Below are 27,685 nucleotides of genomic sequence, written 5' to 3'. Positions count from 1 at the left end.
AACCTCAACCAGTTAGTTAAGGAAAACCATGTTGTACTTCATATATGCCCTTAGTAACAAAGTGAAAACAAACATTTTGAGTGTTTGTGATTTCTCCAGAGCCACCCTCATCCTCCACTCTCCACAGGCTCACTCATAGAAACCACCTTGTCCTTTCTTTTGACTCTGAGACTTTTTCTGTATCTTTAAGACCATGCAGTGTTTCTTGTTTGTCTGTTCCTTCCCATGGTCATTGCCCAATGACGCTAGGTCCAGCCAACTTCCATCCACGAGGATCTGAGTTTGCCCACAGCTATGTCTCCCAACTGTCCCTGATTTCTGTTCTCAGTTCTGTTCTTTGTCCTCAGCTGCAGCTTGTCCCTGGAACTATTCCCGGTTTTCAGAACTAGCCAGAAGAAGCTGACCCACAAGATGAGACGAATAGAAGAGAGATTTCCTAGGCTCTCTCCAGCTTCATGGACCCATGGGGCTGTTATAGTAGGCAATGGGAGGACATCAACTTCCAGCCATGCCCTTCCATTCTCATTATAGGCATCAGTCCCTTAAATTTTCACAACCACCCCATAAAGTAGACAGTCCTTTTATAGATAAGGAGACTGAGATTTCAAGAGGTTAAATCACATGCCCACAGTGGCATAGCTGGTGAGAGTCAGAGCCAGGATTTGAACATGACTCCATGGATTATGCTCTTAATCACTGCAAGTCAGACACCTACCATGTAAACAGCTCTTATGACATTCAGATTTACCAGCTAAGACAAATGAAAGGTAATGCAACTGACCTCATCATTTGTATCTTATTTAATATGTTTGGAGTTCAGAGCCTCTTGAATTTAATATATGAATTTATAGTAGCCAATATTTTTGAGTAGTTATGTGCTAGATACCAGAGCTTTACATATATTTTCTCATTTAAATCTCACAACTGCCACGTGGTAAGGCAGGTACCACCATCCTTTTTTTTTTAAATAACATTTTATTGAAATACACATGTGGGAAAATGAACAGAATTGCAAATGTACAATTCAATAAATTTTCACAAATGGAAAGCGCTATTCAGGTCAAAAAAGTGAACGTTACCACCATCCAAGGAGACCTCTCATTCTCTCTTCCAATCACTATTCCCCGATCCAGGTTGCAGGTTCTACTGTTCTTTGCACTGAAAAAAAAAAAAAAAAAAAAGGAAACAGAGGCACAGCATGCTTAAATAACTTGTTCCAAATTACAGAGCTGGGAAGAACTGAGAGTTGAACTAGATATTTCTCCTCCACTGTACTGCTTCTGTTAGAATTTTTTGGCTTCCCTTGTAAGTGCTTCCTAGGAGTGGCTATTGGGCAAAGAGTTGTTTATGCATAATGCACTGAGTCCTTGTATCAAACCAAGTAATACTATTATCTGCCTTTTACAGCTGAAGAAATCAAGGATAAGAGACTTTCAGTGATGCCTTGATAGAAAGTAATAGAAGTAGGATTTGTACCTAAATCTGGTTCATTCAGAGTTGATGCTTATGGGAAATAATCTGAAAAATGAATAATGGCCTCAGAATAACTTAAAATTTCTGATGAGGAGATGTCCAAAAAAATTCCTTCATTCTTCTGGCAAGTCCTTTCATCTTGGCTTTCGCTTGAGGTCTCCATGTCACTTTTGCCCATGAGCAGCACTATTTGTATCAAAAAAAAAAAAAATACTTATTGGACGGGATTCTGCCTGTTGGTCATAATTAAACAGTGGTAGCATTAGCATGTTATTTTTCACCTTCTATCAGAAGGATTATGTTATCCATTTTAATGCTTTGACCCTTAACTGCACACAGGTTGACTGTCATAGGCAAACAATTAAAGTGCCAGTCACTTGCTACCTATTCCATGTTCCAGGAGTCCAAAAACCTTTCTGCTGTGAGTGACTTCCAGTCACCTGAGGCTAATAGATCTGCTAATGCAATTCTCCAGGCTTTTCTGGAAGTGCTGCCAGCTGATTCTGTGTTGCTATTAGAGTGGCCTCACATGGTTATTGACCTGATGTGCCCCTCTGTGGTCTTGTTACAGCGCTCTCAGCTACACACTCTGGCTCGTATAATATTTGCAAATATGTAAAGTTTTAGTCTCTGCTCTTGGAAGTGGCAGATCCTATTTGGGAATGAAAATTACTGTGATTTTTGTTACTTGCTCTTTTTTTCTCCCTTCAGACCAGATTTTGGACAGTTTCCCTGTTTCGTATTATAATTCCCGATTGTATCAGCATTCGTATTTCCAAATTGAATCTCATTTCACGACTTTTGCCATATTTCTAGCCTCTTTTTTCCATGGTGCATTATATCGTCTATTGTTACAATTTCAAACAGCTGCCAACTTAACACACTTATCAAACAAGTAGGGGATACAGTTTACCCCCCTACCCTCTACCAAACAATGAATAAAGATATTAAATTAACCTGGTTCCACTCCAATACTCTAGAGGCCTTACTGGACACCTTCCCCTGTCTGGGGATGGCCATTTATCACTGTTTTTGGATGTGATACTCTGGCTTGTTTTCAGCCCATGTGACAGGGCTTCCATATGAATAAATCTACTTCAAGGGAGATTTTTGTGTTGCAATATATTAGCTGTGACATTAAAGATTGGTGCTATTAGGTCTACTGAATTCTTTCCTTTACACTAATTTCAGTAATTCATTCAAAAGAAGGATTAAGTGTGCCTGGCATTATGCACACTGTATTTTGTTTAGCGTTCCATTATTCCAGATGTTCAGAATAAGCAACTGTGGGCACTTTTGAGGAGAAAAGTAAACTATTCCCAGGCACCCCATTATGTGCATAAATGCTGGAAATGGTTGATGACACACATATATATACATATATGAATCTATCTATTTATATTCATAGATGTGCTTGTCTGAGAGAGCATATGGCGGTGTGTGAAGCAGAACCATAAAATAGGGAAAGCACCGAACAGTTTGTCGTGCGATTTCTCTTCTAGACCAGGCTCTGACACTGTTTGACCCTATTTAAGACAACTGATCTTATAAAGTCTCAGTTTCTTAATAACAAATGTCTAGGTAGGTCAAAATTATTTCTGATGGGTCCAATGTGGCATCTAAATGTGTGGTTGCATCTTTTTTTTTTTTTTGATCTTTAATTTTTACATCAGAACAAACAACATTCCTTTGACAGAGCCTGTGTAAACTCGTATGTTATATCTGATTCTGTGTCTTTTTTTATAGCCCTAGATTAGGAGATTCAGGCTTTTTGGTACATAAGCAGAAAATACTTGATTCTGGAACAAAACTACAGAGTGGGAAGAAGTTGAGATGTTGCCAATTCTGTTATTTACAGAGCAGAGACGCTGTATCGCATAACCTGGGCTGGAAGCTTCACCCTTAAGTTTGGTCCTAAGGGTTCCTGACAATAAAATGGAAACTTGTTTGCCTCTGCAGAGCTTCTGCCTTAGAGATGCACAGAATTTTAGATCTGGGAGGTCATTTGAGGGTCAGCCATCCAGTCCCTCATTCTAGGAGACCTGACTCCCCTTAACTTTTGTCTGCATGCAAATGAGAGAGAGTCAAGAATTCATGGAAGAGGAGTGGTCCTACCTTTAAATTCCACTTGGAGTAGGAACAAGGACCTGCCTCCCACAGATGGGTAAGTGGGAGGCACAAAGAAATGTGTCTGACACCCTCCATACCTCTGGGGAATGGGTAGGAAAGACAAAGTCACCCAGCCCACCTCCAAAGCCAGAGCAGAGGACTTTGTCCTTGGATTTTCACCAGGCCTTCATTCACAAGACTAGTGGCCATGACCTCCCACCCTGGTTGATCTCTCAGAGCTTAGAGTTCAGTGAAAACAAAGGCGAGGCAAACATGTCCCCAACAACACACAAGAGAAATGCGAAGTTGTTTATTCACCAAAACACTAAAACCAAAGGAAACTCTGCACTTTATTTAATCAAATGCATGTCATTTGAAAGCCAAGTTTCCCAGAATAAATTATGTCCATTTCTTTTACCAGTGAAAATATCTCTAACCTTTAATTAAGTGATCTGCAACACATGAAGTAATGAGATGCTGAATGTTTCAAAAATTATACAAATACTTTGCAATCACTGGATCCTAAAAACAGTTCCATAAACTACCAAATGTGCTAACCAAAAAAAAAAAAAAAAAAAAAAGAGAGAGAGAGAGAGAGAGAAATAATCTCTCATTTTCATAAAGATGTATAATTGCATAGAAAGGTGACTAGGAAAATGCTCACCAAAAAAATAAAGTGTTTACCTCAGGGTTGTAAAATATTGGATGACTTTTCCTTTCTCTTTAAACTTTTCATATATGGCTTAAACAGTCTTAAGTAAAAAAAATTGTACTCTAAAAAGACAAAGTTTGTTGTATTTTGAGGAATGTTAATATAGAGCTAACTTTAAAGTATCTACAGAACCCTTGAGCTTGTTGTTTGTGGCAAGTACTTCCATTTCTCATCAATTTAATCTCTTCTTAAACCTCCATTATCTGTTCCTCTTCAACCCCACTCAGATGGGACTCTCTTTTGAATATTATCAATGATTTGTCTTTTTTAGAGACCTGATGTCATTTTGGTCTTAATTCTCTCGATATTCGATGGTCCAGAAATCAGCTGGCTATATATTCCTTGAATATCCCTTCCCATAATTTTCAGTGACACTGAAATTTTCTCCTTCTCTTTCATCCTGTGTGAACATTCCTTCTCCATGCTACTACTGATAGGAGCTATTTTCCCCCCTTCTCATCACTCACTTCTTTTGTAAACCCACTTGCTCCCATGATTCTAACCACTCAGGATTCCACCACATGGAAAGTGAGGGCCACTGGGTGCCAGGCATTGTGCTCAGTGATTAGGAATCAATGCCTAATAAGACACAGTATCTTCAAGGAACTCACAAAAAAGGGAGTGTTAAGTTATGCAGCTTGCTGAATTTGAAGGTAGAATCATACAGAGAAATGCAAGGAAAGAATACCTAAGTCAGCCTGGAAAATGAGGAAGGACTTCATTAAAGAAGTGGTCAGTCATTTCAGACATACGGCACAGTGCAAACAAAGGTACAAAGACATGAGAAGGCAGGGTGTGCAGGGGGAGTTACAATCACCCTAGTGTTGATGAGCTTGCAAGGCAGGGATGCCCACAGAAGGCAGATGATGGAGGGCCTTGTATGATGTGCTAGTGTTGTGGACTGGGTTGTGTCTCCCCACAATTCATATATTGAGCCCTAACCCAAGGTGTGCCTGTATTTGAAGATAAGGCCTTAATGGAAGTAAGGTTAATTAGGGCAGGGCCTGGATCCAATAGGATTAGTGCCCTTATAAGAGAGATATCAAAGAGCTTGCCCCTCCTCTCTCTTTCCACCCAAGTGAGGATACAGTAAGAAGGCAGCCATTTGCAAGCCAGGAGGCACTTACTCATAGAACTGCTAACACCCTGATCTTAGACTTCCTGCCTCCAGGGAAAAAAATCTCTGTTTTTTAAACCCCTCAGTCTCTGGTATTTTATTATGGCAGCCCAAGCTGACTAAGGCAGTGAGGGAGTCTGGATTTCACCCTGCAGGCCAGGGATTCTTCACAGGGAAGTACTGCTGCCAGGGGCATTTTGGAAATTTGAGAGAGCATTTTTTTTTTCTTTTTGGCTGTCACATTGATTGCCAGGTGCTATTGGCATTTACTGGGTAGGGGCCAAGGGTGTTAGATGTTCATGGAGTATTTCCTTGCAATGAAGAAATGCCCCACATCCACCTGACATTTATGTAGGTGAAAAACATGTTTATCATTTCTAGGTCCAGAACCAATCTCCACTTTACATAAAAACACCAAAAGTTTTTATATAATTTAATATACATTGAAATTTTGGGGAATATCACTGTGTGTAAATTGAGAAAAAATATTTTTTAAATGTCTAAACATTATTCAGAATTTCATAAAGTCATGTTGCTACAATAAAATGACTCTTTGTGTCTGTGTTTCCAATATGTCTGCCTGTATTAGTTGGCATATGTATTGTCATGTGTGGTGGCTCAGCATATAGATGTAAACATCTGACTACTTTATTACGTCTTTCAGTGTTTTTGTGTTTGGGCATTTACTATTGAAAGCTATTTTATTTTATTGTAAGTACTTTCTTTATAAGTTTCTTCTTCATAATACAGCTAGAAAAAAATTCTAGGTTTTTGCATTGTTTTGTTTTAAATATGTTTAGAAAGTTTCTACTTAACCTATAAATTTTCTTTCAGGATAATAAAAAGGACATCACAAAATATTTGTTATAAAAATGGGAGGATTAAGAACTACTGCTGTAGAAGACGGGGACCTTGTGAAGAATTTTAAGACAAAGATTTATCTTAATCTGTTCAGAGCCCTTTTTCCTCTCTCCCCAAGGGTTCAGAGGTGGACAAGACATAAAAGCCGCTCTTCCTACCTCCCGCCAACACTAAGATACTGTTGCCATGGGATATTTTTCCAAGTTCCCACTTTAAAAGTCACTGGATTAAGGCCTTGAGCTTGACTGTTATGGCATAGACCAAATCTAGGGAGAGGCCGCCACCTATTTCAGTACTATGTTAGTCAACTTCATCAAAATCCTGCTGCCCACTGCTGTCAATCTCAGAGGGATTATGTAACCTGAAGAACCTTCTGTCTCTTCTCCTGAAGATGAACTTATGTCAGGATGAACCAAGTCCTGGGCTCATAGGAGCCAGGATCATGTGTGATATTGACTTTGTGCTTGGCAGGGGTAACAAAGTGATCAGGGTGTTTTTCAGCCACACAAAGTCACACAGCAGCATCTCTGTAAGCTGAATAGAAGTACTATCTGAGGGTCCTGTGGAGGTCAGCTCCCAGTCACACTGCGTAATTCAGCTTCTGAGCCCAAACTTAGCTCTATGACTGCCACTCTAGGAAAGTCTTAGAACTGTCTATGCCATGAATGCCTAATAATGCTCTGAAAACCCCACTTCCAAGGGCTGGTAGCCTTTACCTTGATGTTAGATATGAGACTGGTGGGAGGATCACATTTCACTCACTGCCCTTCCCATCCCTACCAAGAGGAAGAAGGTGCCTTGATGCTGGGTATTCTGGCCCACCCCGACTCCTCTCTCCCCAAATCCTGCAGCTGGAACTACTTCTGCTGCATGCTAGGGCTCCACTCCCTGAAGGGGAAGTTATAGTTCCAGTGGTTTTCCAGGAGATGGGGGTTTGCTCCAGGTTATGACAACAATAGATTCATGGGCATTGGATTGGAACTTGGATTGTCTGGCCAGGCTGACTGACTATCTACCTCAAGGCTCTAGCATTTCGGATATACTTCAGTAACAGTTGGGTTAGTGATCCAGGAGACCACATCTCTTAAGAGAGGTGTGAGGAAAATCCTGAGATGCTAGAACATTGATCATGTTCTCCCTACACTGTATACTTCAATCTTCACCTTCCTGGCTTGAGGTCCTTTATGTGATATTCTCGTAAGTAAGCTACACCTTCAGCTTCTTTTCAGACTTATGCTAGCATGAGCTAGGTTCTTCCATGAAGCCCCATGCAACCCCTGTGCCGTGGGTTGTGAATAAGCATGCTGCTTATGAGGAAGTGTATTCTCTTGTGCTGGTCTCCTTGCCCTTGTTTCCAGCATGAATAAAACTGTGCGATTGACCTGGGGCCCATCTTCAAGGCAAGAAAACATACAACCTCTTTTAGGCTTTGCAAGTGTACTGACCCAAATTCAATATAGTTTCATTGGGCTCCCAACCACTTTTGGGAGAAATGTAGTATTCTGTGTGAAGACAAAGTTTGTGCAGCTCTGTTTCTGGAAATAGACCATGGCCTAAACATGGTCATACCCTTTAACTGGTGTCAATTTCTCTGATTCCTAAGCTCTTGATCAGATCTTCGGATGCTCTCCAGAGATTTTTCATCCTCGTCTAATTTTGGAAAGGCGATAAATGGAAGGTCTTGCAGACATGACTTGTCTAGTATGAGTATACTCTAACACTATGTGTGGAGGCTGTGGTGCCCCACCCAGATTCCCCTTCAGGAATGAAGGATTTATTACCCTAGCTGCTGGGTGTGCTATCAAAATACCCTTTGGCTGTTAGCCTCCTTCAGGTTTGCCTCGGCTAAAAAAGCTGCCTCTCTTAGTGCCATATCTGCCTCCTAGGGTGGTCAGTATTCATTGTGGCGGTGTGATAAAGGCCTTGCCCTTTCTCCCCAACTTGGATCGCTAAAGGAGGATCTTGTCTTCAGAATTACCCAAGGAATCAGCTGAGGCTTCTATTGGAACTGTATCCTGGTCAGCTTCTTCCTTTGACCGATCTTGTTCTTTTCCACTTCCACAGGTCTTGATCCCAAGAGCACAACCTATTAACAGACTATTTGCCAATCTTAGTCGCAGGGTCTGCTTTCCAGAGAACACAAACTTCAGTAGTTAGTGCCAGGAGTGTTCCAAAAAAGCAGGTGCTGAGATGTGATTTTGGAGCTAGGTCACTTACCATGGTCCTGATCCAGGGACATATGCATTGGATATTAATCAAAGGAGAAAGAGCATAGATTTGGAAAAGGGAAGAGTTGTCAATTTGGGGTCCCATTCCTAAGATACAGCATTTAATATCCTGGAGATGATGCACACTAGTTATTAGGATGATCCCTAAGAGTGTGGGGAAAGTGATGGCCCACTCTAAATCAGGCAGAAGTGCCAAAACTCATGGGGAAAAAAGAGATTGAATGGCTCAAGGAAGTAGGCAAGCTGGAGTGGGTATACCATAAGGCAGAAAACCCACTAAGACTGTGTTGCACAGGAGGGTCTGGAGGATATACCATTTACTCAAGCAATAAAGCGTGTGCTGGTGAAAGGAGCTCCAGCATCATTTGGGAGCTCCATCAACAAGGCCCCTTTGTAGGCAGGGGAATGGTAGGAAATGCCATTACAGAATTGGGCTCAAAATATTAATAGACCAGGTAGATCACTTAACCAGCAGAATCGTAGTGGAAGAAATGACTCTACTGAGGGGTGAGGAGGGAGGTGGGTAGGTGGGTAATGCTAATCCACAGAGAGTTATGGATACAGTTAAAAGAAGGTGGTGTCCCTAATGACAAATAAAATCAAGGGTGGGTAATCAAGAAACTGGAATGTTGCCCGATTTTCACATCTGGGGCGGTTCTGAGAACTAGAATACATTGACTGAAGAAGAGGTCGGGGCCCCAGGAGGAAGGATTTGCAACAGCATAACAAATGTACACAATAATAATTCCCTAGTCCTTCCCAAAGGGACCTACAGCCATTTACTGTGGTGAATATATTCTGGGGAAAGATTAATACATATACATTTTGAAGACTTCTGGATACAGGGTCTGAGCTGACATCGGTATCTGGTAATCTGATGTGACTTTAAGGGCTCTGGTTAAAGTGGGGGCATGTAAGGGGCAGGTGATAAATGGAGACCTGGTCCACCTCTGGTTCCCTGTGGGTCTAACAGATCCATGGACTATTCTGTGGCCATTTCCCTGGTCCCAAATGCATAACTGAAATAAGCAAATTGGTAGCTGACACAACCCACTTTGATTCCTGGGCATCTGGTGTAAGAGCTGTTATAGTGGGAAAAGCCAAGTAGAGCCTCTGAAACTACCTTGGCTTAAGCCAAGAGAGTAAATCAAAAACAATATATTATCTGGGGGTTATAACAGAAACCAGTGCCACCCTTAAAAAATCTAAAAGGAGCAGGGGTAATGGTTCCCATCATATCTCTATTTAATGCAGGAGTCTGGCTCCTGCAAAAATCAGACAGATCCTAGAGGTTAACCATGAAATCTACCAAATAGTAGCCCTTATTAAGCCCATATACTGGATGTATTCTCTTTGCTAGAGCAGATTAACACAAATCCAGGAACATAATTTGCCATTGGTTTTGTGAATGCATTTTTTTAATCTCCATCAGAAAAGACGTTCAGAATCATTTTGTATTTATTTAGAACAAACCATAATATACATCTTCAGTCTTGCCTCAGGGCTTTATCAATTCTCCTGGCCTTCATCATAATATAGTCTAAAAAGACCTGGGTTTACTAGACATCCTGCAGAATATCACATCAAGGACATCAAGCTAATCAGACTGCATGAGTACAAAATGGAAGTACACTGAAGGCCTTGGTAAGATACATGCACTCCAGAGGGAGGGAGATGAAACTTAACTAAATTTCAGGGGTCAACCACCATTTTAGGTGGCTAGTGGTCTGGGGCATGCTGGGGCATCCCCTTCAAAGTCAAGGCCATATTATTATTTTTTAATTTAATTTAATTTTTAAATTGTAATATAGTTGATTTACAATGTTTCAGGTGTACAGTAAAGTGATTAAATTATATACACATATGTATTATTTTTCAGATTATTTTCCATTATAGGTTATTACAAGATATTGACTATAATTCCCTGTGCTATTCAGTAGGTCTTTGCTGTTTATCTATTTTATATATAGTAGTGTGTATCTTTCAATCCCAAATTTCTAAATTATCCTCCCCCCTTTCTCCTTTGGTAACCATAAATAAGTTTGTTTTCTATGTCTGTGAGTCTATTTCTGCTTTGCAAATAAGTTCATTTTTGTCATTTTTTTGGATTCCACATTTAAGTAATATCATATGATATTTGTCTTTCTCTGACTTACTTCACTTAGCATGATAATCTCTAGGTCCATCCATGTTGCTGCAAATGGCATTATTTCATTCTTTTTTATGGCTCAGTAATGTTCCATTGTATATATGTGCCATATCTTCTTTATCCATTCATCTGTTGGTGGACATTTGGGTTGCTTCTATGTCTTGGCTATTATAAATAGTGCTGTTGTGAACGTTGGGGTACATATATCCTTTCAAATTTGAGTTTTCATCTTTTTTGGATATATGCCCAGGAGTGGGAGTGCTGGATATATGGTAACTCTATTTTTAGTTTTTTAAGGAACCTCCATACTGTTCTTCATAGTGGGTGCACCAATTTACATTCCCACCAACAGTGTAAAAGGGTTCACTTTTCTCCACTCCCTCTCCAGCATTTATTATATGTGGAGTTTTTGATTATGGCCATTCTGACTAGTGTGAGGTGATACCTCATTGTAATTTTTATTTTTAATAATTAATGATGTTGAGCATCTTTTCATGTGCCTGTTGGATATCTGTATGTCTTCTTTGGAGAAATGTCTATTTAGGTCTTCTGCCCATTTCTTGATTTTTTTTTAATTGAGCTGTATAAGCTGATTATTTTGGAAATTAATCCATTCTTAGTTGCATTGTATGTGAATATTTTCTCCCATTTCATAGGCTGTATTTTCATTTTATTTATGGTTTCCTTTGCTGTGCAAAAGCTTTTAAGTTTAATTAGGTCCCATTTGTTTATTTTTGCTTTTTTTCCCATTACTCTAGGAGACAGATCCAAAAAAATATGGCTGCAATTTATGTTAAAGAGTGTTCTGCCTATGATTTCCTCTAGGAATTTTATAGTATCAGATCTTACACTTGGGTTTTTAATTAATTTTGAGTTTATTTTTATACATGATGCTATAGAATATTCTAATTTCATTCTTTTACATGTAGCTGTCCAGTTTTCCCAGCATCACTTATTGAAGAGACTGTTTCTTCTCCATTGTATATTCTTGCCTCCTTTGTCATAGATTAATTGACCATAAGTGCGTGCATTTACTTCTGGGCTTTCTATCCTGTTCCACTGATATGTGTGTCTGTTTTATGCCAGTACCATGCTGTTTTGATTACTGTAGCTTTGTAATATAGTCTGAAGTCGGAGATGATTCCTCCAGCTCTGTCCTTCTTTCTTGAGATTGTTTTGGCTGCTCAGGGTCTTTTGTGTTTCTATAAAAATTTAAAAAAATTTTGTTCCAGTTCTGTGAAAAATTCCATTAGTAGTTTGATAGGGATTACATTGAATCTGTAGATTGCCTTGGGTAGCATGGTCATTTTAATGATATTAATTCTTCCAATTCAAGATCACAGTATATCTTGCCATCTGTTTGTATCGTCTTTAATTTCTTTCATTGGTGTCTTATATTTTTTGGAGTATAGGTCTTTTGCCTCTTCATATAGGTTTATTCCTAGGTATTTTGTTATTTTTGATGTGATGGTAAATGGGGTTGTTTCTTTCATTTTCCTTTCTGATATTTATTTGTTAGTGTTTAGAAAAGCAACATATTTCTGTGTATTAATCTGTAATTAATTTTGTGTCCTGCAAATTTACCAAATTCATTGTTGAGCTCTAGTAGTTTTCTGGTGGTGCCTTTAGGATTTTCCATGTATAGTATCATGTCATCTGCAAACAATGACAGTTTTGCTTCTTCCTTTCCAATTTGGATTACTTTTTATTCCTTTTCTCCTGATTTCTGTGGCTGTGACCCCAAAACTATGTTAAATAAAGTGGCAGGATAGACATCCTTGTTTTGTTCCTGATCTTAGAGGGAATGCAAAGCCACATTGTTGATTTTTATACCTCCTACCCCATTGGCAATCCCATACCTTTTAATACTGCTCCAACTAATATAGTGGGTGACAAAAAGACTGCCAGATTTGAAAGGGATCCTGAGCAGGAAATGACTTTGCATCAGTTCCAGGATGCAAAGCAAGCAGATCTACTGCTCTAACCGTATGAGCTATAAGACCCTGTTAGTAGAAGTATAGCTGGTGGGAAAAGATACTGTATAGAGTTTATGACGAGTTTCAGAAGGGAACTCAATACAAATCTCGTCAGTTCTAGGGTAACGTTATGCCATCTGCAGTGTAAAATTGTATACCTTTCAAAAAACAACTTCATGTGTGCTATTAGACCCTAGTAGAGACAGAGCACATGACTGTGGAACCTCAAATAACCACGTCACCAGAACTACTCTCATGAGTATTATCAAATCTATCAAACCCAAAAGTCAAGTGAGTCCCGTATTAATCAGTCTTGAGATGGAAGTGGTACCCTGAAGATAAAGCACAAATAGGACCAGTACAGGAAATGCAAGCATGTGAGCAGGTAGCCCAGACCCCTGTGTCATCTACCACTGTTGCACTTATGCCTTTCTTGGTTTACAGCTATGGGAGAATCCTTTATGACCAGGAAAAGAAGGATAATAAAAGCCCAAGCTTGGTTCATGGATAAATCAGGTTAGAAATGTGAGTATAAGCCAAAAATGGGTGATGGCTGCACTGTAGCTTTGCTCGGGTATGGCTTTGAGAATCGGTGGTAAAGGGAAATCTCTGTAATGAACAGAGCTTTAGGCAGCAGGCCTGGCCGTCTACCTTGTGTAGAAGGAGAAGTAGTCTGACGTTAGAATATACACAGTATAAATAGACTTCCTGGAAGTCCCAATGGTTTGGCTCAGACTGTGGGAACCTGAAAATGAGAAAATTTTAAGCTAGAGACAAGTGGAGCTATGGGAGTGGACATGAAGGGTGAATATCTTTGTATATCATGTTAATATCCATCAGAGAGCATCTCTCAGAGAAGAGGCACTAAACTATCAGGTAATCAAAACGACCTGGCAGTGGATATCAGCCAGACTCTGCTATTGGCCACCTCATTGCTGTCATAAAGGACACATGAATTTAGTAGCCATATTGGCAAGGATGGAGGCTATTCATGGGCCCAACATGGGCTCTCAAAGCTGAACTAACTACTCCTGCTAGCTAACGCTGAATCCCCAGTGGATTGTTAGATGTCTGGGTCTGAAACCTAGGAAAGAAGGGTAGGTTGGTGGTATACCTTTGGTACTCGTTGGGATGAGATTAGTGTGTCATGCTTTGAGCAAGAGGAGAGAAAATGGTAAAGCCTGGGGAGTAACAGCAGTTAAAGGGCAGGCAAAGGAAGATAAATTTTAAAGGGAGGTTGAAAGGAGGAATTAGATAAAAGAAAAATAAAAAAGAGCCAAAGGAGGAGAGCTTTAAAAAGAAAAAAAGATACCGGCAGGTGAGGTAAAGTGGGGATTAGAAAATATCCATTGCTTTTAACAACAAAGAAGATATTAAAAAAATATTGGCTAGAGCAATTTCAGAGTAAACTAGAGGACAGGGAAGTTGAGATATGACTGGGAATCGAAGAAAGGAATACAATGAGTGTTAGCTGAATTATAGTTAGCATCATACTAGTATGGGAAAAGAACAGATAAGGTGGTACATAAAGAGGAAAGTAGTAAGGATTTAAAATAACTGCTATGGAAAAATAAGAAAGAAAGCCAACCATATGCACATATAAAGATCATTAAGTAGGGCTGAAGCCGAGCCAAAGTTGAAGTCCACACATCTGCACTGGCACCAATCAATTTGATTTATATAATTTTTCTCTGGGGGTGCTCGGCTTCCAGGGGGTGGGGGTCCAGAATGCATATGGTTAGATTGGCCTAAGAACTGATATAAAGCTAAAAGTTTTCCTAGTGAGTGTAATGGAAAAAAATGGGGCCAGAATGTTCACGGTGCTGGCAAGTGAGATTATAGTGTGATTTGTTGTGGTGGAAAGAAAGGGTGGGAAGCCATGAGGAAGTGATGGTCTAGGAAGAAAAGGGAGGCCCCTGATATCTAAGACCAAGAGCTCTAGAACCTAGGCAGTGAAAGAGTTGGGAGGGATGAGAGGCTGTGGGCAGATACTGATATACTGGAGTTTATGCTGTCATAGGACATTCACTTCCAGCTGATGGTAGTGTCTACCTGAGGCAACAGTACACAGTGAAGAAGAGTCTCTTGTGGATCACCAGCCTGGGTAGTCAATGACCGAAGTACAACTAATTTGAAAACTATTGAAAGGATGTCAACAGAAGTTGAATAAGTCTTCAGCATAGATGGTGATAACACCCAGATGATAGCAATTGAGGTTTGAGCATCCCAGCAGCTAAGGCACAATGGGGAATCCATCAGGTTGTTTAGTTCTTATCTTATTTTAAAAAGTATCATACTGATCCAAAGAGATGCTGTTCTCGAAAGAATGCATTTGGTGGATAACTCAGATGAAGCCGATGACATTTTCCAGGAGCAGCTCCTGAGCTCTGTAACAGGCCAGGACAGTACCACTACTACCCTCACCATGCCCAGCAACTAGGAATGCACTAATCTTCTTTTCTAGCTATTCAAAGTGCAGAATTGTCATTTTCCATAATTCCCCAAAGACGACAGTAGAGGTGTGCAGGTGAGATGCCAATAGTGACTCAGATGTCATCAAGAGCCTCCCTGTTGCTTGAACCTTTGAAGTTCCATGATCTCTGAGAATTCTAAGCCTTTCCAAGAGTGCCTGCTAATTCATAGGTGGTTTCTATTTCCTAAGCTTCCCTTAACTCTTAGATTTTTCACTCACCACTTTTATCTGGCACCATAATGGCCTCTAAGTAAAATTCAGTTCTCTCTGTAGTTTTTGCTATTAAGATGACCACAAAGAAATTACTCAAATTAATAATTCTTTCTAAGGAGTCAAAACTTATAACACGTCATATAATGGATGGAAAACCAAGAGATAGCACAGAGAATGCCTTTCCAAGACAACCAAGCCATGGCCTAAGTAAAACTTTGTCAACTCTAAAATTTCATGTTTCTGAACTCTGAACTCTAAAACTTTATCATAGCCATAATGATATCCAAATTTGTCCATAGTTTCTTTTTGTTTTCTTTGTCATATGTATATCTATTAGCTTATCTCTCTCTTTTTAAAGTTCTGTTTCTTAAAATCGTTTTTAAAATTTTTATACATTTTTAAAGGTTACTTTCCATTTACAATTATTACAGAATATTGGCTGTATTCACAAATGGGAACCTCCTTCTCTGTAAGTAGGAATTTGAACTTACTGATTGAAGGAATATATATATATATAGTTTTGTCACTAAGAGGGCAATTTACAAACCTACCATTTTTACCATTCTCCTGTCTAGCCTAAATAAATAAGAGAGGGATGGACTGAGTATGCCGTGTATGGGCATAATAAAAAATTCCTATGGCACAAGAGAACTTCATCATATAAAATAATTGTAGCTATTATCCTTAGAGGAACTAGCGAGGGGCAAATGAGTTGTCACTGTTTGATTCTTTCAGTTCTATAACATAAATAATCTTCTTGATACAGTTTACAGAGTGGCACACTGTGCATGGAGAGTGGTGGTGTTTCTTCTGTGTATCAGGATGGATGACCATATAAAAGATGCTGTAATAAAGGGAAAATCTTCCTGTTACTAAGTGCATATAACTTTCAACTCTTACCCTATTCATATTCCACCCAAACAAATCAGTAGTACTCTTATTAACCTACATAGGTGGATATTATTTGGCAAATTATGAAACAGTTTGTTACACTTTTTAAAAAGTCAATAACACAACATCTGATTCTTTTTAACAAAAAGTTTCTCCCCTTGAATACTTTCATTAACTTTGTCTGTGGATTATAACCAGTTGTTATTTCCACTGAATAACCCAACTTTTCTAGTCTGGTTCCACGAACTGGAGCCCAGTAGACTTAATTACATTTAAAGATGACTTAAGTAGCTGAACTTTGCCTTAGCTTGAAGATGTGAGTTTAACTGTGACTTGCTATGTGTTAGCTGCCTATTGTACCGTAGGAATGTTCGGCTGTGTGTGCACATGAAAAATAATGGAACTGGGTCCAAAAGAATACCCAGTGGATTCTCAAATCATTAGTTTTGGATTAGGTCTTTACTTTGGCAACATGTGTACAAATAAACAAGCATGACTGAAATTAATTTATTGCATTCAAGAGACATCTGTAATTCGGCAGTTACTCGGCAAGAAAGAATTAAACAATTTCAGCTTTGACCATTTCCTTTCTTATTCTAGCTAAACAAACCTCGCCTTCCCAAATTAGTCAGATCCTCTCTTCCAAATGATAGGAAAACAAAGGGCCTCATAAGTAAACCTTCATATTTATCTGTTTTAATACATATAAAAACACAAGGATGACATTAAACTGTCATGAAAAGCCAGCTTAGATACAAATTAAAGACTAATGCTTGTCTCTTCAAGTGGATCTGGGGCATCTGTGCCAAAGTGTTGTAGCACATACCATGTGAGAGAACAGGAACTGAGCTCATCTTTTCCAGTTCTGAAATATGAAGCTGGGGTACACATCACTTCTGAATATTTCATGGATTCTGGAAAGGTATATTCAACAGCACTTTATTTCAAAAGTTTTTTTTTTTCCCATTTTGTTTTCCTTCCCTTTAAGAAAGGAGGAAAACTGTGACTAAAGGAAGGCAAAAGATACAGTCTATGAAATTGTCACAGTGCCCTCTGTCTCATTAGGAGCACTCTCAGCAAAGCTGCAGGGCTGGCCAGAGGGGTCAGCCTCTTCTGACCAAGGAAATGTAACCAAAGGCCAAAGGGGATCAGAAATAAATCAGAGTGAATGACAATCCTGCTCTAATAACTGACCAACATAATGTTCAAGGGTATTTACTGTGGACTAAGAAAGAAGAGTCTTGGGATTTCTGTCAAGGTCAGAAGACTTTTTAATATCAAGTGATTAACTGGGAAAATGTTTATGAGTGCCAATATGTGTAATTGGAAGGCCTATAGGAAGAAGGGAAGGGAGAGACGGAAGAAGATAAGTCCAGGTGGTAGAAGGAAAAAAAGGGGGTTGGGGAGCCATTTAATAATAATAATGGAAGTAAATAAACAACCAAATAAAAAGGCAACCTATGGAATGAGAGGAAATATTTGCAAACCATATATCTGATAAGGAGTTAATATCCAAAATACATAAAGCACTCATCCAACTCAAGAGCAAAAATCCACATAACCTTTTTTAAAAATGGGCAAAATATCTGAATAGATATTTTTCCAAAAAGACATACAAATGGCCAACAGATATATGTAAAGATGGTCAACAACACTAATCATCATGGAAATGCAAATAAAAGCCACAATGAGGTATCACCTTATGCCAATTAGAATGGCTGTTACCTAAAAATCAAAAGATAACAAGTGTTTAGGTCTTCTGCCAATTAGCAATTCTCCAGTAAAAACATACAAATGGCTAAAAGGCAGATGAAAAAATGCTCAATATTGCTAATTATCAGAGAAATGCAAATCAAAACTACAGTGAGGTATCACCATATACCAGTCAGAACTGCCATAATTCAAAAGTTCACAAATGATAAATGCTGGAGAGGGTAAGTAGAAAAGGAAACCCTCCTACACTGCTGGTGGGAATGTAGTTTGGTGCAGCTGTTATGGAAAACAGTATGGAGAGTCCTCAAAAAATTAAAAATAGGTTTACCATATGATCCAGTGATCCCACTCCTGGGCATATATTTAGAGGGAACTCTAATTTGAAAAGATACATGAACCTGATGTTTATAGCAACACCATATACAATAGCCAAGAGATGGGAACAACTTAAATGTCCATTGACAAATGACTGGATAAAGAAGTTGTGGTATATTTATACAATGGAATACTATTCAGCCATAAAAAATAATAAAATAATGCCACTTGCAGCAACATGGATGGACCTAGAGATTGTCATTCTAAGTGAAGTAAGCCAGAAAGAGAAAGAAAAATACCATATGATATCACTTGCATGTGGAATCTTAAAAAAAAAAGCCATAAATGAACTTTTCTACAAAACAGAAACAGACTCACAGACATGGAAAACAAACTTATGGTTACCAGAAGGGAAAGGGAGTGGGAAGGGATAAATTGGGAGTTTGAGATTTGCAAATGTTAACCACTATATATAAAAATAGATTTAAAAAAAAAACAAATTTCTTCTGTATAGCACAGAGAACTATATTCAATTATCTTATAATAAACTTTAATGAAAAAGAATATGAAAATGAATATATGTATGTATATTCATGACTGGGACATTGTGCTATGCACCAGAAATTGACACATTGTAACTGATTAGGGACCATAGAATGTTATTTTCTAGATTCATTTAGGACTTGGATGACAACAAAATGATGTAGAAGACAGACATAGAGTCAGAAAACAAAAGCTGTGATGTCACTTTAGCATCGTTTAGACAATCTCATGATATGCTATTTATGCTTTTATTTTATTTTAAATTATATTTAACTTACAGAGTTAAAAATGTAAAATTAAGTTGACTATGGAGTTAAAAATAATTTATAACTTATCTTGTCCTAGAAAGTATTTCAGGTGCCCTGAATCATAGTTAGCTAAGTATTTCTATACTCCTTTATCTCTCCTAACTGGATTGTCCATTCCATGGGGCTGGAGACTGTCCTAGCCATCTTTGTTTCTCCAGCAGTATCCAGTAATTCTTGATGGGGTAAGTCCCCAACATTTGTTGAATTCATTCCTGCTGAGATGGCTTGACAGATGGAGTGTACAAAGATAGGCTTCTAGAGAAAAGTACTCTGTTGATTGTCTCCCAAATGAAATAGAATATTTTAGAATCAAGGCTAGATGGCATGATTCAAGTTTAATACTTTTTGTGGATTAGTAGATGACCCTTTTGAGTCTTTAAATATCAACAGAATGTTGAATGAAAAACATTTCTACATTTGAAATCTTTCATTTTGTAAATATTTTCCTGGGCCAGCAACTGTCATCATTGTACCCTTGTACATTGTATTTTAATTGATATTACCTCTTCTCTTTTGTAAGGGAACAAAAGAGGCAGGTGCACATGGGCTATTTTCATCCCTAGGTTCTGCTTTTATCGCAACAACTTTGTGGGTGTTACTGGTTGCCTTCTGCCTGTATTCTTTTTACTTTTCATTTGTTGGCAGCTCTTACTTGTACTTTGAGAAAATAACAAGGGCACTTCACAGACTTTAGTTTTACCTTATTCTTGTATTATTTTTTCACTTGCACAATATGAATGCTATAGTTAAAGTGACAATTAAAATACAATACCACATTATATATATTTAAAGCTGTATTATCTGTGACAGTGCAAGGCTCATAGTAAATAATTAATAACAATGGATTAAGAGATTTACCATCATAACTATCTTCTGAAATCCTGGTTCTGCAAGTCACTTGCTCTTGACTCTGGACAAGTTATATCACCCCTTCCAGTTTCAGTTTTAACATCTGAAAAGTGAAGAAAATAAAGCAAACAATACATAAGACTATTGAAACTTTAGCATCCTGTGATTGACTGCAGAGTATAGGTTAGTTCATTACCTCTGATTTTCCACTAGGAGAGTCAAGCTATGTGTATTTTTATAGGGTGGATGAATTTAGAATCCAACTTTACCTTTTCTGCTTTTCAGAAGAAAGGCCAAATTCAGGGCAAATTATATTAAGCTATTTCTTGTAGTATCATAAATGTCCTTCTTTCTTCAACCACTTAGGGTAGGCCTAGGGCAGGCAGCAAAGATTCTTTCTGGCATATCATTTCACTAATGAGGAAAGGCTTTCAGAAATATCACTGTTCCCACTGATATTCAAGCTGTCCTGACTATAAAAAATTTTTTTTAGCCTCCTAAAACTACCCAATAAGGAAAAGAAATAACCAGCACCAACTTGACTTTAGATGAAATCATAAAACTAATCCAAACACAAGTTCACTTGGAAGAAATTAAACCCCTTCACGGTGAACAACTGAAGTCTGTGAAAGTGGTTGCTGTTTTTCAGAAGGGTGTTGGTGGGGAGGCCACTTAGCTACAAATTACACTGTAAGAGTTTGTAGGCCTGTAAATTATTTCTGAAAGATTGTTGGTGGTCATATTCTTCTGTTATACAGAACAAATTTCCGGCAAGAGAATTACCAGGGTTGATATCTGATATCAAGCAAGTTAAGATGGAAAAAAACAGAAAATGTATTATAAGTGCCAGTAAAATACTCACTATTTCCCCCTTCTTTTTAAGATGGATAGTTTAAACATGATTTCTTTTATTTTTTTTTCCCTGGGAGTCATTTTTCTGACTCGAGTGATATGTGATCAACAATGTAATATACTCCAAAGATGGAGATGAATTGCAAAAGCCAGACAGGAATTTATTTTAAAAGCTTAGACTACCCAAAGGATCAGAAAAATACATCGTGGGCTTCTAGGGATTCTGAAATAAACTTGGATTATGCTGCTAGCAGTGGGTAACTAAGGCTGCATACACTACTGCTGTACTCTGATATCTTTATTGACTTAAGGAAAAATCTCTAGATAGACCTCAGGTAACTGCTTGCTCTACCACACTCGTTGTTGCTCCCCACGATCAGCAATAAAATAGTTCCTAATCGCTGGCAGATGACACTAATCAACTCTGTGAAATATGTTTTAAATCCATTTGAGTATCATGTGGAAATCAGTATGTCCTGAGTTGCTCCCTTTCATTCAAATTGTAAGTACCCAAGTTTGGAATGAATGTTTAAGTATATGCTTAAAGATTAATACTTAAATTTTTAAAGAAAAATACATAAATAACTAAAATAACAATATCTCATGAATGGACAAATGAATGACTGTTTATATCTTATTTTAAAAAAATCTATTGTAGTCTTTCAATCTGCTCCAGTGCCGTGTACTGTTATAGAAATAGAACAATGAATATTTGGAGATGTCATTGCCTTCCCTGGATAGCCAGACTTCTGGAAATTTTTGTTCTCAAAGGTTATATACAATTCTGGCAGTTTATCCCACGAGAAGTTTAAGGTCTTTGCAGTCGCTCAAAAACAAACAAAATAAAGACCACTTTCTAAACTGTGGTCACAGAGAGATTTGCAACCACTTGAGTCTGAAGGGCAGTTTGAGTTGATGTGCCATTGATTAGCAGGCTCTCTACTCTGAATCCAGCAGGCAGCCCATTCTGACCTTGACTCAAAGAGCGGGAGGGTGACTTGCACTTACATTGGAATTTGGATGCCCATGGATCATTTTAGTGTGCAAAATATTGGGACATGATAGAGTTAATAGTTTTTGTGATAGTGATTACATTCACTGCAAGGAGAAATAATTGTTTTTTTAAAATACCTTCTCCAGCCAATCTGTAGTTTCTGGTACTTAGTAGAAATAATAGGTGCCTGGGACTTTCCCATGTCCTCATTAGTGTCAAATGTTAGGAGAATTTTGCACCTGAGTGAATTTGGCAGCAGTTCCACACCAGGAATTCAGCTTGTCCCTACAGAAAACTACCCAGGTTTGGTTGGTAACTGTAATACTGTCATGAATTGTACTTGAATTTTAAGTAGTTTGATCTAAGGCATGACTTCTTTTATTTGTAGCAGTCTTATTGTGGCTACAGGAAAATCATGATTGAAGGTTATGTTGCGTGCATCTACTTTGTATAAATGCTCTATTTCACTTGGAAAAAGTTCAAATGGCTGAGTGACCACAATTTTTGACTATTATAGATGGACAAATGATGCTCTGGAACTTCAAGAGATAATAAGGAAGTGTTTAGTTTAGAGGATAATTGAAAAATATCCCTCTTTTTTACATAAGATGTGGTTATCTTAGAGGCACACTTTGTTTGCTTTCTTCCTACTTGGAGCCAAGATACGCATCACTCTGATTTCCTAGAGTTTCTTCACTCCTTCTTCTGCCAAATTACATCCCAGTCTCCTTTCAAAACTATGTGTAAAACACACATCCTTCAGGGAGCTTTCTGGACTAACCCCTCCAAGCTCTAGTCACTCTCACAATATTCCTGTTAGGTCTTACTTTTATTTTTTAAAATTCAGTCATTCATTCCTTGAGTCGTCTAATATGTGCACCAACTCTACGCTAGTCCTAGTTCTAAGAACTTACGATATATTAGTGAACAAATAAAGATCTCTTTCCTCAGGGAAGTTATATTTCAGCAGAGAGAGTGGGATGGTTAATTTTAGGTGTTACCTTGTCTAGGTCATGGCATCCAGGTATTTGGCCAAATAGCAGTCTAGACATTACTATGAAGGTATTTTTAAGATGAAATTAACAGGCTTTGAGTAAAGCAGATTAATTTCCATAATTTGGGTGGCCCCATCCAATAATTGAAGGCCTTAAGAGAAAAAGACTAAGGAAGAAGGAATTTTGTCTTCAGACTTCATTTGGATTCGAGCTGCAATATCACCTCTTCCCTGGGTCTCCTGTTGGCCAACCTGCCCTGCAGAATTCAAATTTTTCAGCCCCTACAATCACATGAACCAACTTCCTAAAATAAGTCTTCCTTTATCTCTCTTTCTGTGCGTCTTCAGCACACACACATACACACATACACACACACACACACACACACACACACAATTGGTTTTGTTTCTCTGGAGAACTCTGAGTAATACAGAGAGATATACAATAATAAACATGATAATTTAAGTAAATTATATGATATGTTATAAGATAATTGTGAAAGGAAAACGGGGGGAAGTAGAGCATGATAAGGGGGACTGGGAATGTTGGTGATGGGAATAAGGCTGTTTTACTAAATAGAGGAGGCCTCACTGAGAAGACAAGATTTGAGAGAATATCTGAAGATACTGGGAGAGTTAGCCAAGGGGCAGAGCAACCAACTGGAGCAAAGGTCCTAAGGCAGAATTGTGTCTGGTGTGTTTAAGAAATAGCAAGGAAGCTGGTGTGGCTGGAATGGGGAGCACAAAGGGTTGAGTAGTAGGAGATGGGAGCATCATGGTAACAGGAAGCCAGAAGAATTAGAGCCTTACTGGTTCACTGTAGAGTGTTGAGCCAAGGTATGATATGATTCTGATTTCTGTTTTTTTTTTTTTTTAAGTTATTCCTGTGTGCTGTGAGCATAGACTTTCAAGCCCAAGAGTAATAGCAGGGACACATGTTAGGAAAGTGTATCCATCAGCAATAGCTATGGATAGACTATAACAAACCATCCTATATTTTTAGTTCCTAAAACAAGAACCATTATGTAGCTCACAAAATTCCTTAGATTGGCAAATTAGGCTGGGCTCAGGTGGGCAGTTCTACTTGGTCTTGTCTGCAGGCAGCTACAGGTCAGCTAAGTGGCTGTGCTTCAGGGAGCTGCCTAGCTATTGGCTTGGACAATGAGGGTGACTGGTTCACGTGCTTATTCACATGATGGCAGCAGGTTTTCAAGAGAAGGAGCAGGAGTGTTCAAGGTCTTTTGAGAGCTATGCTCAGAATGACATGCCATCACACGGTAGTGGTGGTGATGGTGGTGGTGGTGGTGGTGGTGGTAGCAGTGGTAGTGTAGTAGTAGCAGCAGCGGCAGCCCACTCCAGGCACTAACTGTTCCATGTGCTCCATGTGGATTCTCTCATTGAATCCTCACAGTAATCCTTTTCTTTATAAAGGAGGAAACTAAGTCACAGAAAAGTTAACTAACTTTCCCAGAGTCACACAGCCATAATGGCTTGCGTCCAGAATTCAGACCCAGTCCTCCTGTTTCCATAGGGTTTCTCCCCACCACTCTGCTATACTGACACTCAGGAAGCGGGAACAAGGGTGGCCTTAGTGCTGTGTTTCAGCAGATTACATTTTAGGCATTAGATTCCATCATACTTTATTATGAAAGCCAGACTCCTGATCCCATAACCATTCTTTTAGCATATTTTGTTCTTATTTACTTACTTAATTATCTCCATTTCAATTGAAAACCAATTTGAAGCAGCTTATACAAATTATACAGCATAATCAGAAAGAGTATGTGATGGAATGGGGCAATTTGCATCCATCAGTCATTCTAATACCTGGCCTACTCATGGTAGGGAAATCATAAGTTTTATTGCCTCAAAATTTGCTTACCAACCAGATTCAGAAAGTAATATGCAAATTTTGACAAACTTTCATAATTGTCCATGTTTTTAATAGAATGAATGGTAAATTTCCTATGCTGTTTCAGTATAAACAGCATGTCAGACGTTTTGCCCTGTACATAATCAAAATGTTATCTTTGAATTATAAACACATTATAATTGTGGCCGACACAATGAATAAATAAAGTTTATTCCAATTAGAATTTAGCCTTAGAGTCACTTGTATCTATTTCCTGTTTCTCTAAAACAAACCCACTTCCTATTCTTTTTATTAATATAAGACCTCAACACAATGCAAGCATATGCCTTTGGCCACAAACTAATTTTCAGTCATAGTGGCCATGTAAATCCATTTTTGAAAGTGACAATTTAGAGATGACAGCGGAATACTCAAGTGGAGCTGTCTGCAGGCAGGTAGGTAAGTATCTATAACTTTGGTCCAGTGTGGGTGGGCAGAGTGTGATTGTAAACCCACTCAAAGGCAGGAGACAGAAACTGACACAGACCCATTCCCATCATCAAACTGCCCCAGCTTGGGAATGAATGAATGAAAGAATACACACACACACACAAACATATACAAAAGACCTCATATTTAACATGTTTAAAATGAGACATATTCTGAATTTTTTCTTTTTGCCTCAAGTCTCTTAGCTCTATCCATTCTTTGCACCACCACTAGATCAATCATAGTAAAGCCTGTGTGTTGCTTTCTCCTGAAAATCTTTAATGACTGTCTATTGCCAGTAAGATCCATACAGTCTTCCCTCACTTGGGCAGATTGGTTAGCTAAGGCAACAAGCATTCCGAGCACTTTTCTTCTTCACCACCCCACTGCAAAAGCTGGAAAGAAGATGGTTTTTTTTCTCTCTCTCTTTCAGCTGTGAGTGGCCAGTGACTCAGTTTTAGATGAGATATGAGAGTACTGGGGTTTCTGGGAAAGACTGCTTTTCTGATAAAAAGAATATATGTGGTTGTTGCTATTTTTTCTCCCTACTTCCTGTCTTGAATGTAGTCATAATGCCTGTAGCTTCTGCAGTCATTTTGTGACCATGAGGAGACAAATAGAAGGATAAAAAGTCCCTAAGGATGGCAGAGCAGTAGAAAAACCCTAGTCCATGAGGACTCTGTTGAGCTGCTGACACAACTGACCTGAGACTGCCTACTTGCGGATTTCTTGCTAAGCAAACAATACATTGTCTTTATGTTTTAATCAGGTTTTGTTTCTTGTAGATGACATTATTCCTCATTCAGCCTTGCATTCAGACACCTACACTATATGATTTGAAGCTGTCCTTCCATACACATTTATATTTTCTACTTGATCACTGTGTTTCAGAAAAATCTTCACTAGTTTCCACTTCTAGAACACTCCCTGGCCCTTCCTGCTGTAGTGACTTAGCTCGTGTTATGTCTTCTGCATGGAATTCCTTTTCTTGTATTCTTCCACCACCCCACCCCGACTCCTTTCTTTGTCTTTTGTCTTGCTGTATAGTCTTGGATGTCCAACTTACATGTCACCTCCTCCATGAAAACTTTCCTGCTCTTTCTGGAGGTGATACCTTCCTTCTTTGAATCCCTATGGAGCTTGGCTCTGTACAACAAAGATCACATCAAGCCCCAGAATAAAATTACCTACATTCTAAATTGTAATACTCGACTAACATTTGACTTATAATGTCATTATTTCTCCTTGGGGAGGGGTTGAACTTAGGTATTTGTCTGTCTATCTGTCTGTCTGTCTGTCTGTCTATCTATCTATCTATCTAAATGAATAGATTAATGAATACAGGGAATAGATTGGAGGTATCTAAAATTTAAAGTAGTCTGGGAGCAACAGAATTGAGAAATGGTGAAACAGAGAGGACTCCATAGATAGAGTCAAAGAGGAGAGTATCCTCTCAGAGTAAGGAGAGCATGAAAAGTTCCATCAGTTACAGGACAACCTAATGAGGTTTTGATCAATTGCATGTAATGAAGCAACTTTTTAGTTGCAAGGCACATTTTGACTATTGAATGCTTGTGCTTTTGTACATTGTTTTTGTTATATTTAATGAGAATTGGGCACATAATTCTATATATTCTACAAGGATAACCAACCCCATAAAATACTCTAATTAAAATTTATATTCTTTGTGGCTTAATCACATGTTTTCTTCATATTATAACCTAATATGCTTGCTTAGAAAAACACATTTCATTGTTTTTGAGTCATTTCCCCATCTTGAGTTTATTAAACTTGAAATAAAAGAAATTATTCTAAAAACAAAGCTCTGTTTTCTACACTGGACCTTGAAAAACTTTTGAAACTAAATAACATTAAAATTCAAAACATTAAGTAAATATAAATCTTAAAAATGGTAAGGCCTTGCCCATATCAGATATAGACATTTATTACAGCAACATGGGAGTCATTTTTATCCCTTGGTCTTTTCCAGTTGAGGATATTTGATTAATGTGATGTTAATTGCCTAATATTAGGTAATGAATTAAGTTACTCATCCTGTGCCTAGCCCCTTCCCACCCAGTTCTAGCAGCAAAGGGTGGCTGAGGATAAATATTTCCATGAGGGGGAGTAAATATACTTACACGAATGTACAGACAGACATATCCATGGCCTTAAAGAGAGAAAGAGAGAGAGAGAGAAACCTTTGGGAGAAAATATTTCAAATATTTGCCTCTCTCTCCTCATCATGTTTTACAGATATGTATTACAGAGGATAAAATGCTTAGCAAATAAGGAAAGCCCACGAGCATTCCCTAAATACTGCTGTCACTACTAGGTCTTGATGACAGCCAGCATTCTGAAGAAATATATCTAAATCATGGACTTTTTTAAAAAAGTTAAGAAATCCAGAAAAGTCATAGGTCCTGATTACAGATTCTGGCACAATCTCAGCAACAGTTTTTAGACATAATGTCCTCTTGGTTGTAAACCCACATATGGCTCCTTTACTGGCCAAGTTCAGAGCCAGTTTCTTCATGCAAGCCTGGAACTCTGTCTACTCCTTTCAGATCTTTC

At 38.4% G+C, this 27,685-nt stretch overlaps 1 long non-coding RNA gene across 1 annotated transcript in view; it reads right to left on the bottom strand.

The window, feature by feature from the left end:
* Positions 1 to 997: 997 nt before the first annotated feature.
* LOC116660992 overlaps positions 998 to 27,685 on the bottom strand; it is a 30,482-nt gene continuing 3,794 nt past the window's right edge. The window contains exons 2-3 of the long non-coding RNA XR_004316736.1: positions 19,940 to 20,033; positions 998 to 1,158 (exon numbers count right to left, since the gene is read on the bottom strand). This is a non-coding gene — a long non-coding RNA (uncharacterized LOC116660992). The remainder of the gene's footprint in view (positions 1,159 to 19,939; positions 20,034 to 27,685) is intronic.

Source organism: Camelus ferus, chromosome 3 (genome assembly GCF_009834535.1).
Source record: "Camelus ferus isolate YT-003-E chromosome 3, BCGSAC_Cfer_1.0, whole genome shotgun sequence".
NCBI lineage: Eukaryota > Metazoa > Chordata > Mammalia > Artiodactyla > Camelidae > Camelus > Camelus ferus.
Note: the sequence above shows the minus strand (reverse complement) of the source record. Positions and strands in the feature narration are given on the sequence as shown.